Source organism: Oncorhynchus keta, chromosome 15 (genome assembly GCF_023373465.1).
Source record: "Oncorhynchus keta strain PuntledgeMale-10-30-2019 chromosome 15, Oket_V2, whole genome shotgun sequence".
NCBI classification, from domain to species: domain Eukaryota; kingdom Metazoa; phylum Chordata; class Actinopteri; order Salmoniformes; family Salmonidae; genus Oncorhynchus; species Oncorhynchus keta.
Window position 1 is genome coordinate 30,873,096 of NC_068435.1, and position 13,856 is coordinate 30,886,951.

The window sequence follows — 13,856 nt, forward strand, 5'->3', positions numbered from 1 at the left end:
GCTTCCATCATTCTTAAATGGAAGAAGTTTGGGACCACCAAGACTCTTCCTAGAGCTGGCCACCCGGCCAAACTGATAAATCAGGGGAGAGGGCCTTGTCTGGGAGGGGACCAAGAAGCTACAGAGTTCCTCTGTGGAGATGGGAGAACCGTCCAGAAGGACAACCATCTCTGTAGCACTCCACCAATCAGGCCTTTATGGTAGAATGGCCAGACGGAAGACACTCCTCAGTAAAAGGCACAGCCCACTCTCAAATCATGAGAAGATAGTTCCTCTGGTCTGATGAAATCAAGATTTAACTCTGGCCTGAATGCCAATCGCCTGGAGAAAACCTGGCACACCACGGTGAAGCATGGTGGTGCCAGCACCATGTGAGGATGTTTATCAGCGGCAGGAACTGGGAGACTGGTCAGGATTGAGGGAAAGGTGAATGGAGCAAAGTACAGAGAGATCCTTGATGAAAACCGTCTGCAGAGAGCTCAGAACCTCAGACTGGGGCGAAGGTCCACCTTCCAATAGGACAATGACCCTAAGCACACAGTCACGAGAACGCAGTAGTGGCTTCTGGACAAGACTCTGAATGTCTTTGAGTGGCCTAGCCAAAACCTAGCCCGGACTTGAACCTGATCGAACAGCTCTTGAGAGACCTGAAAATATCTGTGCAGCGATGCTCCCTAACCAACTTGACAGAGCTTGAGAGGACCCGCAGAGAAGAATGGGCGAAACTCCCCAAATACAGAGCGAAGCATCTAGCGTCTAGCGGGTTATTTTTTTCTATAAATTAGCTTTTTCATTATGGCGTATTGTGTGTAGATTAATGAGGGGGAAAAAACAATTGAATTGATTTTAGAATAAGGATGTAACGTGACAAAATGTGGAAAAGGTCAACGGGTCTGAATACTTTTCGAATGCACTGTACATTTTATCCTAGGCTAAATCTGTGTTTATACTATCTGTCATCAAGTATTCATCAGTGATTCTAGAGTTGCATGCAGGTCCCATTGGTGGCCGGATAGAAGCAGAGCTGGGTTATGTCCAAAATAGCAACCTATTCCCTACCTAGTACCTTTGACTAGGGTCCAAATGGCTCTGGTTGAAAGTAATGCACTATAGGCTATAGGATGCCATTTGAAACACAGCTCTGGTGTAATCTGAGACAGTTTGTGTCAGCACCATCCTAATGAAACAGAAATCCATGCTTGAGAGAGAGAGAGAGGGTCTGAAAGCATAGTGCAAATCAGCTGATGGCAGCCGCTGTTAGAAGGTGGTGAGTAAAACGACTTTTGTTTTGGTTCTGTCATATTAGTACGTGAATGGCCAATAGGAACACAGAGAGAGCACAATGTTTCACAAAGGCAGAGGAAAGGCAACACGATTCAGCCATGTGTGACAAAGGGCTCTAAAAGCCAAACCCCGAGATTTAAAACCGAACTGTCATTATATCAGAGACATATTATTAAAATAACCAGGAGCCTAGGCTACTGTGTTATAGAAGATTACATTTCCAGCATATTAGCCTCACCCATAACACAACCGAGAAATGTGAAGGTGTAAATACAAAACGAAAAATGTCAGTCAAAATGTATCTCCAGACCTTTGTTAATTTGCATTTCAAATGCTCTAAACATTTGTCTGAAATGTATATCCTGTCATTAAACTAATTAACGGTGAGTGACAGCTGAACAGTATCTATGATAACACGAAACAGTGATAAACACTTCAAGTACCATTGGAAGTGTGTTACAGTTCACATAACTTAATTGCGATTTAATATACAATACAGTAAGGCTATTTTTAGTAAGGCAAATGTTTCTTCAATATACTGTATACCTGAGCTGAAGAGAACATTATCTTAATCGAGCCAGAATGAGAACAACCATCAATTCTTAAAAACATTCAAGTCCTGTATTTAGGGGATTTTAAGCGATTCTGGACGGGTTCCGTCCAATTTGTTTGTGTACAGAGCACTCCTTGAGCGGCGCAACGTAAATTGCTGCGCAGTCCGTGACAGCTCTGGTTGTACCGTTTTGCATGCCATTCTCCCCTCTAATCTGAGATGCAGTCTGTGAAATCTGACACCTCATTTGCATAGGGAGTGACACGTCACATTTTCTGGTCTATCGACCCAAATGATCGAACTCCCCTGGCTGTGAACCTTGCAGTTCAGTTTACAATATGGCACATGAAACTGGAGACTAGCGGTTGCAGTAAATGGAGTCTCATCTCACTGTGATGTTCTCAGATGGATTTAGAGGGTTCTTAACATGAAAAAATACTAAATGATTTCGGAGAATTGGAACAGCACTTTCTCGAGATCACCTTGTACCTTAAAGCTGAAGGTGTAATGAGTCAGTAGGCATTTGAACGGTGTCTGTGCAGAGCGTTCAGAAAATGCTCTGTAGTCAGTTATATGAGATGGTGCCAATTTCGTACTGTCATTACCCACTGGGCACACCGAGTCATTTCAACGTGGATCATTGGGTAATATTTGGTTAAAGATGTTGATCAATGAGATCACAACCTATATTCACCCACTCAAAAAGAGACAAACGTTAGTTGAATATTATCACAATGCTCTAGTCTAAACCATCTAAAATCACAACCAAATGCTAGTGGAAAAACAAAGTCAGATTTTTGGTTTAGTTATCACCCAAATGTCTAACACTCACTGCGCTATCATTCATTTAAAAGCTCAGCAAACCTAACAAAATATATAAAAAATACACAGTTCAAATGGGAATTCAAATGTCAGATATTTTGTTTATTTACTCAACAGATTCATGTGTCAACGCTGTGCTTCATCTAATAGCAGAGCCAAATGACCTGGATTGCCATTTCAGATTCTGCACAGATTATTACAGCAAATGCGAAGATCTCCACAGACCTGCGACAACCTATGCGAGCTACTTTCTTGAACATGCACTCTTTATATGATTACTTAAGAATACATTTATAGTTAGACTAAACTCAAAATGTGGCCATGGATGTGTCACTCATTTTAAGGTTGAATGTTAGATAAGCTTTAGGCTATTTACTGTATAGAGCCCCACAGTGGAGGTGTCATAATACCTAGCTGTCAAACAGGGAAATGGTTCAAATCATTTTACCAATAGGGGATTTTAGAAACACTTAAAATAAGGCCTGTGTTTCGTGTAGGTTTACCCCTGGCGAGACGTTTTGATAACCATGTATATCTCTCTAGGACAAGGTGATTTATCAATATATTAGGCTCTATTTATTCTTTTAATTTCAGAAATGATAATGGGGCGGCAGGGTAGCCTAGTGGTTAGAGCGTAGAGGTGGCAGGGTAGCCTAGTGGTTAGAGCGTAGAGGTGGCAGGGCAGCCTAGTGGTTAGAGCGTAGAGGTGGCAGGGCAGCCTAGTGGTTAGAGCGTAGAGGTGGCAGGGCAGCCTAGTGGTTAGAGCGTAGAGGTGGCAGGGCAGCCTAGTGGTTAGAGCGTAGAGGTGGCAGGGCAGCCTAGTGGTTAGAGCGTAGAGGTGGCAGGGCAGCCTAGTGGTTAGAGCGTAGAGGTGGCAGGGTAGCCTAGTGGTTAGAGCGTAGAGGTGGCAGGGTAGCCTAGTGGTTAGAGCGTTGGACAAGTAACTGTGAGGTTGCAAGTTCAAACCCCCGAGCTGACAAGGTACAAATCTGTCCTTCTGCCCCTGAACAGGCAGTTAACCCACTGCTCCTAGGCTGTCATTGAAAATAAGAATTTGTTCTTAACTGACTTGCCTAGTTAAATAAAGGTGAAATAATTTGTATCAAAGTAGACATCATGCAAATCTGCAGGTATTGTGGCAATTTAGAACTTGCACAAGACAGTTCACATAATTGTCCATTTAAGAAATGTGGCCAATATATTAATGACTACATTTAGCTAACATTAGATAGCTAGTCCAGAGATTCTTACCATTGCCTCGATCCTGCAGTCTTGTCAAGATCATCATGGCATTGTAGTTTTTTATGATAGCCACATTAGCAGCTAATTAGCATTTCATTTTGGGGGGTAAATACAGGCGAATATATTGACGAAAGTCACCTTGTCCGAGAGAGATTTACACAGTTATCAAAATGTAACGCCAGGGAAAGCCTACATGAAACACAGATCTTATTTTAAGTGTTTCCAAAATGAATGGTGGTAAAAGATCAGAACAATTTCCCTGTTTAACCTCTAGGTTTTATGGGTGTTCTGACTCATACAGTGGTACTGTATTACAAGTAATATTGTATTGTGTTTGGTTGACAATGCAACCAAATATCAACATTTAAAGGAGTGGTATCTACTGCTTGAATAGTTCCATCTGAGCCACTGACTTAATCCCATTCTTTAACTTTTGGTTGAGTTAGTGTCACATTCTGACCTTAGTTCCTTTGTTTTGTCTTTGTTTTAGTATGGTCAGGGCGTGAGTTGGGGTGGGCAGTCTATGTTCTTTTTTCTATGATTTGGGATTTCTGTGTTTGGCCTGGTATGGTTCTCTTTTTTTTTCCTTCTTTTTTTTACCCCTTTTTTCTCCACAATTTCGTGGTATCCAATTGTTTTAGTAGTTACTATCTTGTCTCATCGCTACAACTCCCGTACGGGCTTGGGAGAGACGAAGGTTGAAAGTCATGCGTCCTCCGATACACAACCCAACCAAGCCAAGCCACACTGCTTCTTAACACAGCGTGCATTCAACCCGGAAGCCAGCCACACCAATATGTCGGAGGAAACACCTTGCACCTGGCAACCTGGTTATCGCGCACTGCGCCCGGCCTGCCACAGGAGTCGCTGGTGCGCGATGAGACATCCCTACCGGCCAAACCCTCCCTATCCCGGACAACGCTGGGCATGGGCGCGAACCCAGAGTCTTTGGTAGTACAGCGCCCACTGCGCCACCCGGGAGGCCCCTGGTATGGTTCTCAATCAGAGGCAGCTGTCAATCGTTGTCCCTGATTGAGCACCATACTTAGGTAGCCTGTTTTCAGACTCACAAATGCTTAGTTTGTAAATGATGTCTGAATGGTGGAGTGTGCCTCTGGCAGTCAAATAATAATATGGAAACCGTGTCGTCTGGTTTGCTTAGTAAAAGGAATTTCATGTATTGCATTTACTTTGACTTTTGGCTTTTTCAAGTATGACAATTGAGTACTTTTTCCACCACTGTACTTAAGTACATTTAAAACCAGATACTTTTAGACTTTTACGCAAGTAGTATTTTACTGGGTGACTTTCACTTTTCTATTAAGGTATCTTTACTTTTGCTCAAGTATGACAATTGAGTACTTTTTCCACCTCTGCCTAAATAACAGAATGAAAAGAAGGAATTCTGTACAGAATACAAATATTCTAAAACATGTATCCTGTTTTCAATATGGCACTGAAGTAAAACTGCAAAAAGAGCTAAGCATAGGAAAAATCATTTCCAACAGACACTGGGAGACACATTTACATTTCAGCATGAAAATAACCTACAATACAAGGCCAAAAATACACCGGTTGCTTACCAAGATGACTTGAATGTTCCTGAGTGGCCTAGTTACAGTTTTGAGTTAAATCGACTTGAAAATCCATTGACTAGAAAATGGCTGTCCAGCAATGATCAACAACCAGTTTATACGATTTAAAAAATAATGTGCAAATACTGAATGTGCAAATACACACAATCCAGGTGTGCAAAGCTCTTAGAGACTTACAGTTGAAGTCGGAAGTTTACATACACTTTAGCCAAATACATTTAAACTCAGTTTTTCACAATTCCTGACATTTAATCCTAGTAAAAATTCCGTTTAAGGTCGGTTAAGATCAGCACATTATTTTAAGAATGTGAAATGTCAGAATAATAGTAAAAGAGTGATTTATTTCAGCTTTCATTTCTTTCGTCACGTTCCCAGTGGGTCAGAAGTTTACATACACTCAATTAGTATTTGGTAGCATTGCCTTTAAATTGTTTAACTTGGGTCAAACGTTTTGGGTAGAATTTTGGCCCATTCATCCTGACAGAGCTGGAGTAACTGAGTCAGGTTTGTAGGCCTCCTTGTTCGCACACGCTTTTTGAGTTCTGCCCACACATTTTCTATGGGATTGAGGTCAGGGCTTTGTGATGGCCACACCAATACCTTGACTTTGTTGTCCTTAAGCCATTTTGCCACAACTTTAGAAGTATGCTTGAGGTCATTGTCCATTTAGAAGACCCATTTGCGACCAAGCTTTAACTTCCTGACTGATGTCTTGAGATATTGCTTCAACATATCCACATACTTTTCCTGCCTCGTGACGCCATCTATTTTGTGAAGTGCACCAGTCCCTCCTGCAGCAAAACACCCCCACAACATATTGCTACCACCCCATGCTTCACGGTTGGGATGGTGTTCTTCGGCTTGCAAGCCTCCCCCTTTTTCCTCCAAATATAACGATGGTCATTATGGCCAAACCATTATATTTTTATTTCATCAGACCAGAGGACATTTTTCCAAAAAGTACAATCTTTATCCCCATGTGCAGTTGCTAACCATAGTCTGGCTTTTTTATGGCGGTTTTGGGGCAGTGGATTCTTTCTTGCTGAGCGGCCTTTCAGGTTATGTCGATACAGGGATCGTTTTACTGTGGACATAGAGACATTTGTACCTGTTTCCTCCACTATCTTCACCATATCCTTTGCTGTTGTTCTGGGATTGATTTGCACTTTTTGCACCAAAGTACAGTGCCGTGCGAAAGTATTCGGCCCCCTTGAACTTTGCGACCTTTTGCCACATTTCAGGCTTCAAACATAAAGATATAAAACTGTATTTTTTTTGTGAAGAATCAACAACAAGTGGGACACAATCATGAAGTGGAAAGACATTTATTGGATATTTCAAACTTTTTTAACAAATCAAAAACTGAAAAATTGGGCGTGCAAAATTATTCAGCCCCTTTACTTTCAGTGCAGCAAACTCTCTCCAGAAGTTCAGTGAGGATCTCTGAATGATCAAATGTTGACCTAAATGACTAATGATGATAAATGCAATCCACCTGTGTGTAATCAAGTCTCCGTATAAATGCACCTGCACTGTGATAGTCTCAGAGGTCCGTTAAAAGCGCAGAGAGCATCATGAAGAACAAGGAACACACCAGGCAGGTCCGAGATACTGTTGTGAAGAAGTTTAAAGCCGGATTTGGATACAAAAAGATTTCCCAAGCTTTAAACATCCCAAGGAGCACTGTGCAAGCGATAATATTGAAATGGAAGGAGTATCAGACCACTGCAAATCTACCAAGACCTGGTCGTCCCTCTAAACTTTCAGCTCATACAAGGAGAAGACTGATCAGAGATGAGGTGGGAGACTCTGTCCATAGGACAACAATCAGTCGTATATTGCACAAATCTGGCCTTTATGGAAGAGTGGCAAGAAGAAAGCCATTTCTTAAAGATATCCATAAAAAGTGTTGTTTAAAGTTTGCCACAAGCCACCTGGGAGACACACCAAACATGTGGAAGAAGGTGCTCTGGTCAGATGAAACCAAAATTGAACTTTTTGGCAACAATGCAAAACGTTATGTTTGGCGTAAAAGCAACACAGCTCATCACCCTTACACACCATCCCCACTGTCAAACATGGTGGTGGCAGCATCATGGTTTGGGCCTGCTTTTCTTCAGCAGGGACAGGGAATATGGTTAAAATTGATGGGAAGATGGATGGAGCCAAATACAGGACCATTCTGGAAGAAAACCTGATGGAGTCTGCAAAAAACCTGAGACTGGGACGGAGATTTGTCTTCCAACAAGACAATGATCCAAAACATAAAGCAAAATCTACAATGGAATGGTTCAAAAATAAACATATCCAGGTGTTAGAATGGGCAAGTCAAAGTCCAGACCTGAATCCAATCGAGAATCTGTGGAAAGAACTGAAAACTGCTGTTCACAAATGCTCTCCATCCAACCTCACTGAGCTCGAGCTGTTTTGCAAGGAGGAATGGGAAAAAAATTCAGTCTCTCGATGTGCAAAACTGATAGAGACATACCCCAAGCGACTTACAGCTGTAATCGCAGCAAAAGGTGGCACTACAAAGTATTAACTTAAGGGGGCTGAATAATTTTGCACACCCAATTTCAGTTTTTGATTTGTTAAAAAAGTTTGAAATATCCAATAAATGTCGTTCCACTTCATGATTGTGTCCCACTTGTTGTTGATTCTTCACCAAAAAATACAGTTTTATATCTTTATGTTTGAAGCCTGAAATGTGGCAAAAGGTCGCAAAGTTCAAGGGGGCCGAATACTTTCGCAAGGCACTGTACATTCATCTCTAGGAGACAGAACGAGTCTCCTTCCTGAGTGGTATGATGGCTGCCTGGTCCCATGGTGTTTATACTTGCATACTATTGTCTGTACAGATGAACGTGGTACCTTCAGGTAATTGAAAATTGCTCCCAAGGATGAACCCAATTTTTCCATGATGTCAAGCAAAGAGGCACTGAGTTTAAAGGTAGGCCTTGAAATACATCCACAGGTACACCTCCAATTGACTCAAATGATGTCAATAGCCTATCAGAAGCATCTAAAGCCATGACAATTTTCTGGAATTTTCCAAGCTGTTTAAAGGCACAGTCAACTTAATGTATGTAAACTTCCGACTTCAACTGTACATAGAAATACTCACAGCTGTAATCGGGTGCCAAAGGGAATTCTAACATGTATTGACTTAGGGTGTGAAAAAATTAGATATTTATGTATTTCCTTTTCAATAAATTTGCAAACGTTTCTAAAAACATGTTTTAACTTTGTCATTATGGTGTATTGTGTGTAGATGGCTGAGAAACAAATATATTGAATCCATTTTGAATTCAGGCTGTAACACAACAAAATGTAGATAAAGTCAAGGGATATGAATACGTTCTGACTGATAAAGTATGTTCACATTTCATTTGCTCTGTTAAAACTACCCTTTGGAATCACTTCGATAGCAACAGTGAATATATTTCGTATTTAAGTGGATATTGCTCAACAATCCTTCTCATAGCATAGTACATTGGTAATAGTCAGTGACAAATATCATGGCTGGGCTTGGTTAAACCCCTGGTTGGGAGACCAAAGGGTAGTTGTAGATACACTACATGACCAAATGTATGTGGACACCTGCTCGTCGAACATCTCATTTCAAAATCATGGGCATTAATATGGAGTTGGTCCCTACTTTACTGCTATAACAGCCTCCAGTCTTCTGGGAAGGCTTTCCAGTAGATGTTGGAACATTTCTGCAGGGATTTGATTTCATTCGCACCAATACACTTTGACTTGATTTAACTGCTTGGTTGTCTGACTGACCTATCTCCTGGGTTGTACACAGACTTGGTTACTGCATACTACATAACACAGCTCACTCCTCCTTCTGGATGACCATCAGATCATTGCATAAAGCATCTCAGAGTAGGAGTGCTGATCTAGCATCAGCTCTTCCCTGTCCAATTAGGCACGTCTACACTAAAAATCTGATCTAGCATCAGTTCTTCCCTGTTCAAATATGCACGCTTACACTAAAAAGCTTTATGAATACTGGCCCAGGAGTAGTAGTCCCACTGCTAGCTGTAATACCCATAAAGCGACTTACCATACAGGGAGTACATACATTTTTAGTAAGTGTGCCAGCTTGTTTATTTATTTTATATATTAATTTATTTAGGTTTCCATGAAGGAAATCAGTGTGTAAACAGTGAGTGAGTCACTAAAGAGCTTAGGGGTGTATTCACTCTGACTATCGACTATAATTTCAGAGCACCCACAACACCCGTTGAATATGACCGATGTCAGGAAACGTTGGGAAAAAAACGTAATTCAGTTGTTGCCAGCAGCACAGCTACAGTCACCAGCTCACTAGATAACATGAAAACAGTCTAACCAGCTCTGCTAGGGCGCGTAAAATGATCAGAGTGAGGTTTTCGCTCATGTGTCTGGAAGCAGCTAGCATGCTAGCCAACTTTACTGGTTAGCTTGACTGCTGTTTTGAGGTCAGAACGCTCAGATCAACCCTACTCCTTGGCCAACGCTCTGAGGACAATCTGACAAGGCTCTGAATTTACGGACGCCCAAAGCACACTCTGGCACTCCAGAGTGAATTTACTAGATGGGATAGAAATAGCAGCAGTTTTTCTTCCCAAGGTCATTTCTGTTCCTCTTATTAACAAACCACATATTAGATATTTTCTTGAGGATTTCAGTCCAAAAACCCAATCTGGAGTATCAACCAGAAAACTGGGATTATTAAACTGGGTTTATTCTACATCAGTGTGTGCATTCCAGACCCCAAAGCTAGAGGATAACATATACACTTCTTTACCTGTGAGGACTGGTACGAGGACTTTTAAAACAGGTTAACGTTTAAACAGGTTAACGCTCACAAGACCTCCGGGCCAGATGGAATACCAGGGTGTGTTCTCAAGGAGTGTTCTCTTCATTCAAAGACTCAATCATGGACACTCTTACTGACAGTTGTGGCTGGTTTGCGTGATGTATTGTTGTCTCTACCTTCTTGCCCTTTGTGCGGTTGTCTGTGGCCAATAATGTTTGTACATGTTTTTGTTATATTGCTACCATGCTGTGTTTTAGGTCTCATTTTAAGTAGTGTTGTGTCGTCTCTCTTGTCGTGATTCTTGTTGTGTCCTATATTTATTTTTAAGCACAGCCCCGCAGGAGGCCTTTTGGTAGGCTGTCATTGTAAATAGGAATGTGTTCTTAACTGACTTGCCTAGTTAAATAAAGGTTACATTTAAAAATTAAAAATAAATCAATTGTATTCGGCGCAAGTGACAACATTTTTTATTTGTAAACTTCTCAAGCGCAATGAAGTGCTAATGATCAAAACCCATTAGACTGAAAAGGCTCCAAGACACACATTTCTGTGTGTGGGTGTGTGTACTCTAGTTTAGGTTGGATCAATAGCCAGGAGCCCTATTCCCACTGTGGAATCCTTTTAATTCTGCTGATACGGCAAGTCATCTGGGAGAGGCCAGCCACCGTGTGTGTGTGTGTGCCCATGTGCCCTGTCTCTTCCCTCCAGGGCTTTTCTCCAGAGACTCACGTGCCCTGTGCTGAATTACAATACCGAGTGCAGGGCTGGGGCTTACCCTTAACATGGGAGGCCACACACCCATGCACACACAAGCAAACAGACACACACACGGAGAGACACAGAAACAGGAAGAGCGAAAGAAACAGAGGGAGAGGACAAAATGAAGAGGGAAAAACTATAAATTGGTATCTGACGTCAAAAGAGAGGTAACACATATATTGGGGACCATGACGAGTGAAGATTGTGCAGGAAGTTATGAGATGAACAAGTGGTTGTGGGTCAACACTCAAAGAGGAGCTGTCAGAGTTGGCATACACATAGGAAGTCCAGAAGAACAAAAACAAGAGCACAGATTATGTGGAAAATAAGAAGTTAAATGTATAAACATAATGGAACATAATGGAACTAATTAACATGCTATTTCTTGCACTCAATAAAACCTGGTAGCACTGAATAAATTCCCAAATATAATTCCAATGTATAGAATAGAATATAATAGAGCCTGTTCAAGTCCTATACTTGGTTCTGTAGCTCAGTTGGTAGAGCATGGTGCTTGTAACGCCAGGGTAGTGGGTTCGATTCCCGGGACCACCCATACGTAGAATGTATGCACACATGACTGTAAGTCGCTTTGGATAAAAGCGTCTGCGAAATGGCATATATTATTATTATTATTATCCATGTATTATATCAATAAATATACAATGGTTCCTTTCATGTGTGTGTCCTGTGCTCTGATCTTATTCTGTGAGTTCAGGGCCTGTGGCAATGATCAATAATCAGGTGACAGTGGCCACCTGCCTTGATCCTAATTAGCTTAGCTTTAGATGAGATTAGCCTGCACCTGAACCCTATTCTCAGTCTTAAAAACAACTCCCTCCCAGCCTCACTACCCAGAACCCCTAGCATCAGCCCTATACAGGGAAAAACATCTGGGCCGGCAGGGACAAAACACCTCACTTTATGCACCAGATCTCTCTTCACAGTAACATTGAAAAACAGTCATAGCTTGTCTTGTAGGTGATTCAAATCATATCTATTTTTACTAAGCTACTATGCTCTTTGAATGGGTCATAATCATGGGATATTTTTGCTGACGTGGATAGCTCTGACAGTCCTGTCAGTCTGCATAAAGAGAAACATGAATGTTCCCCCCTCCTTACCAATCCCTGGCAAAGACATACACTCACACACAACTGACCCCAAATGCCACCTTCAACCATTTCAAAACTCAAACACTCCAAATAGATGTCACCAAGTCACTTCACCAGATTCAACATGCTGTTTCTCACCTTTTATTTTCGATCTCTCTCACTCACACACACACACACACACACACACACACTTCAGCCGGTGTCCTAGTCAATCTACTTTATCATTCAAAGAGACACAGGGATATTTGCAGAAGTGATACCAATGATGGTGGCTCTATTAACCTGCAGGCTGCTGGGTCAGACAGGGACCTTTACACATCTACCATCTCATCCCTCGCTTATCCCACTCTCCTGCATTCTTATATGACCTCCAGTCACTGCCAATATCCCCACTCACACTCCAGCAGGCCTGCTCAATTGAGGCTTCAAACAACTATATCATCCTATCAATGCAAGAAGAATCTGATCCTTTTGTCTATTTCATTAGTTAATTTTATGTGAAAAACAGATTTCACCTCACTCCTGACATTAGACACAGTGTTAGAAGGTAGAAGATAAGAAGAAAAAGGTAAGAAGAGTAGGAGAAAGGTTATGATGATAATCATCAATGATAATGAACATTTACAGTCGGGGATTGTGGGTAAAGAAATGAAGCAGAGAAGCAATGAAGAAGAGGGAATTATTCCTTAATGAATGGGAAATGGGATGGGGTATTTTTGGACCATCTGATTCTAAACAGGGTTCTGATGTATGTGTTTATTGTGTGTTTGGTTCCCTCGGTTGCATGTGTGTGTGTGCCAGACACTAATTTGATGAGAGCGCTGGGTGCATGGTGGGCATGATATGAGCTGGCCCTGCATGACTCCTCGCTCACTCGCACGCACACACACAGGTCTGTTCGAGGTTACAGCCTGCCTGTTCAGATTAACATGTAGGGACCACAGACCAGTAGGCCTACAGCTGCATTATGATTTATTATGTTAATTTCACGGGGGTAATGCTAAATAATCAACATTTCTGTAAATCTGACAGATTTAGCCATTTCCAAATCTGACAAATTAACTAGAAAAGCCATACGCAGACAGAGTAATAACCTCCCAATCCTCACTGACATCCTAATGCGCACCGTATGTGAGTGTGTTTTAGAATAATTTGCGTGGAACTTCAGCTCTTACAGTGATTCATAATAACCGCTCCTCTCGCTCTCTCTCGTTAACACTGGAGGACCCTGAACATGAGACTCATGTCATTAAGTCTGGACATTCACACTGGGGAACATAGACAAACACTGGGACACACAAACTGAAACACACAGGTGCAACCATGCACACACAGTGCTCAGGTAACCTCCCTGTCAGTCTCTCCTTCCCCCTCGATTTCTCGTCAACCAGGCCTATAAAGAACAGATTCAGACCTTTAAACAGATGGTGACTCAGCTGGATGGGAACTTCTCCCACACAATTTGCACTAACCTCAGCCATCAACAACCAAATCAACAGTAAGGAGCCAGGCAGACCCACCCCTGATGAGTAAACTTGCCTGTATTGTTTTGGGATGTTTACTGTGGTCCCCCCCCCATCTATGTGGATGTTTTCTATAAGACATTCTAAGTGAGGTCCTTCCCTTTGTATGACCTTTCGCCTTTGACCTTGTGCGTTATAAGAGAGGTCTGTCCT

At 41.8% G+C, this 13,856-nt stretch overlaps 1 protein-coding gene across 1 annotated transcript in view; it reads right to left on the reverse strand.

The window, feature by feature from the left end:
* The window catches only part of LOC118394762 (solute carrier family 22 member 23-like), a 457,726-nt gene that overhangs the window by 323,153 nt on the left and 120,717 nt on the right, over nt 1-13,856 (reverse strand). The gene's annotated exons all lie outside the window — the stretch shown is intronic.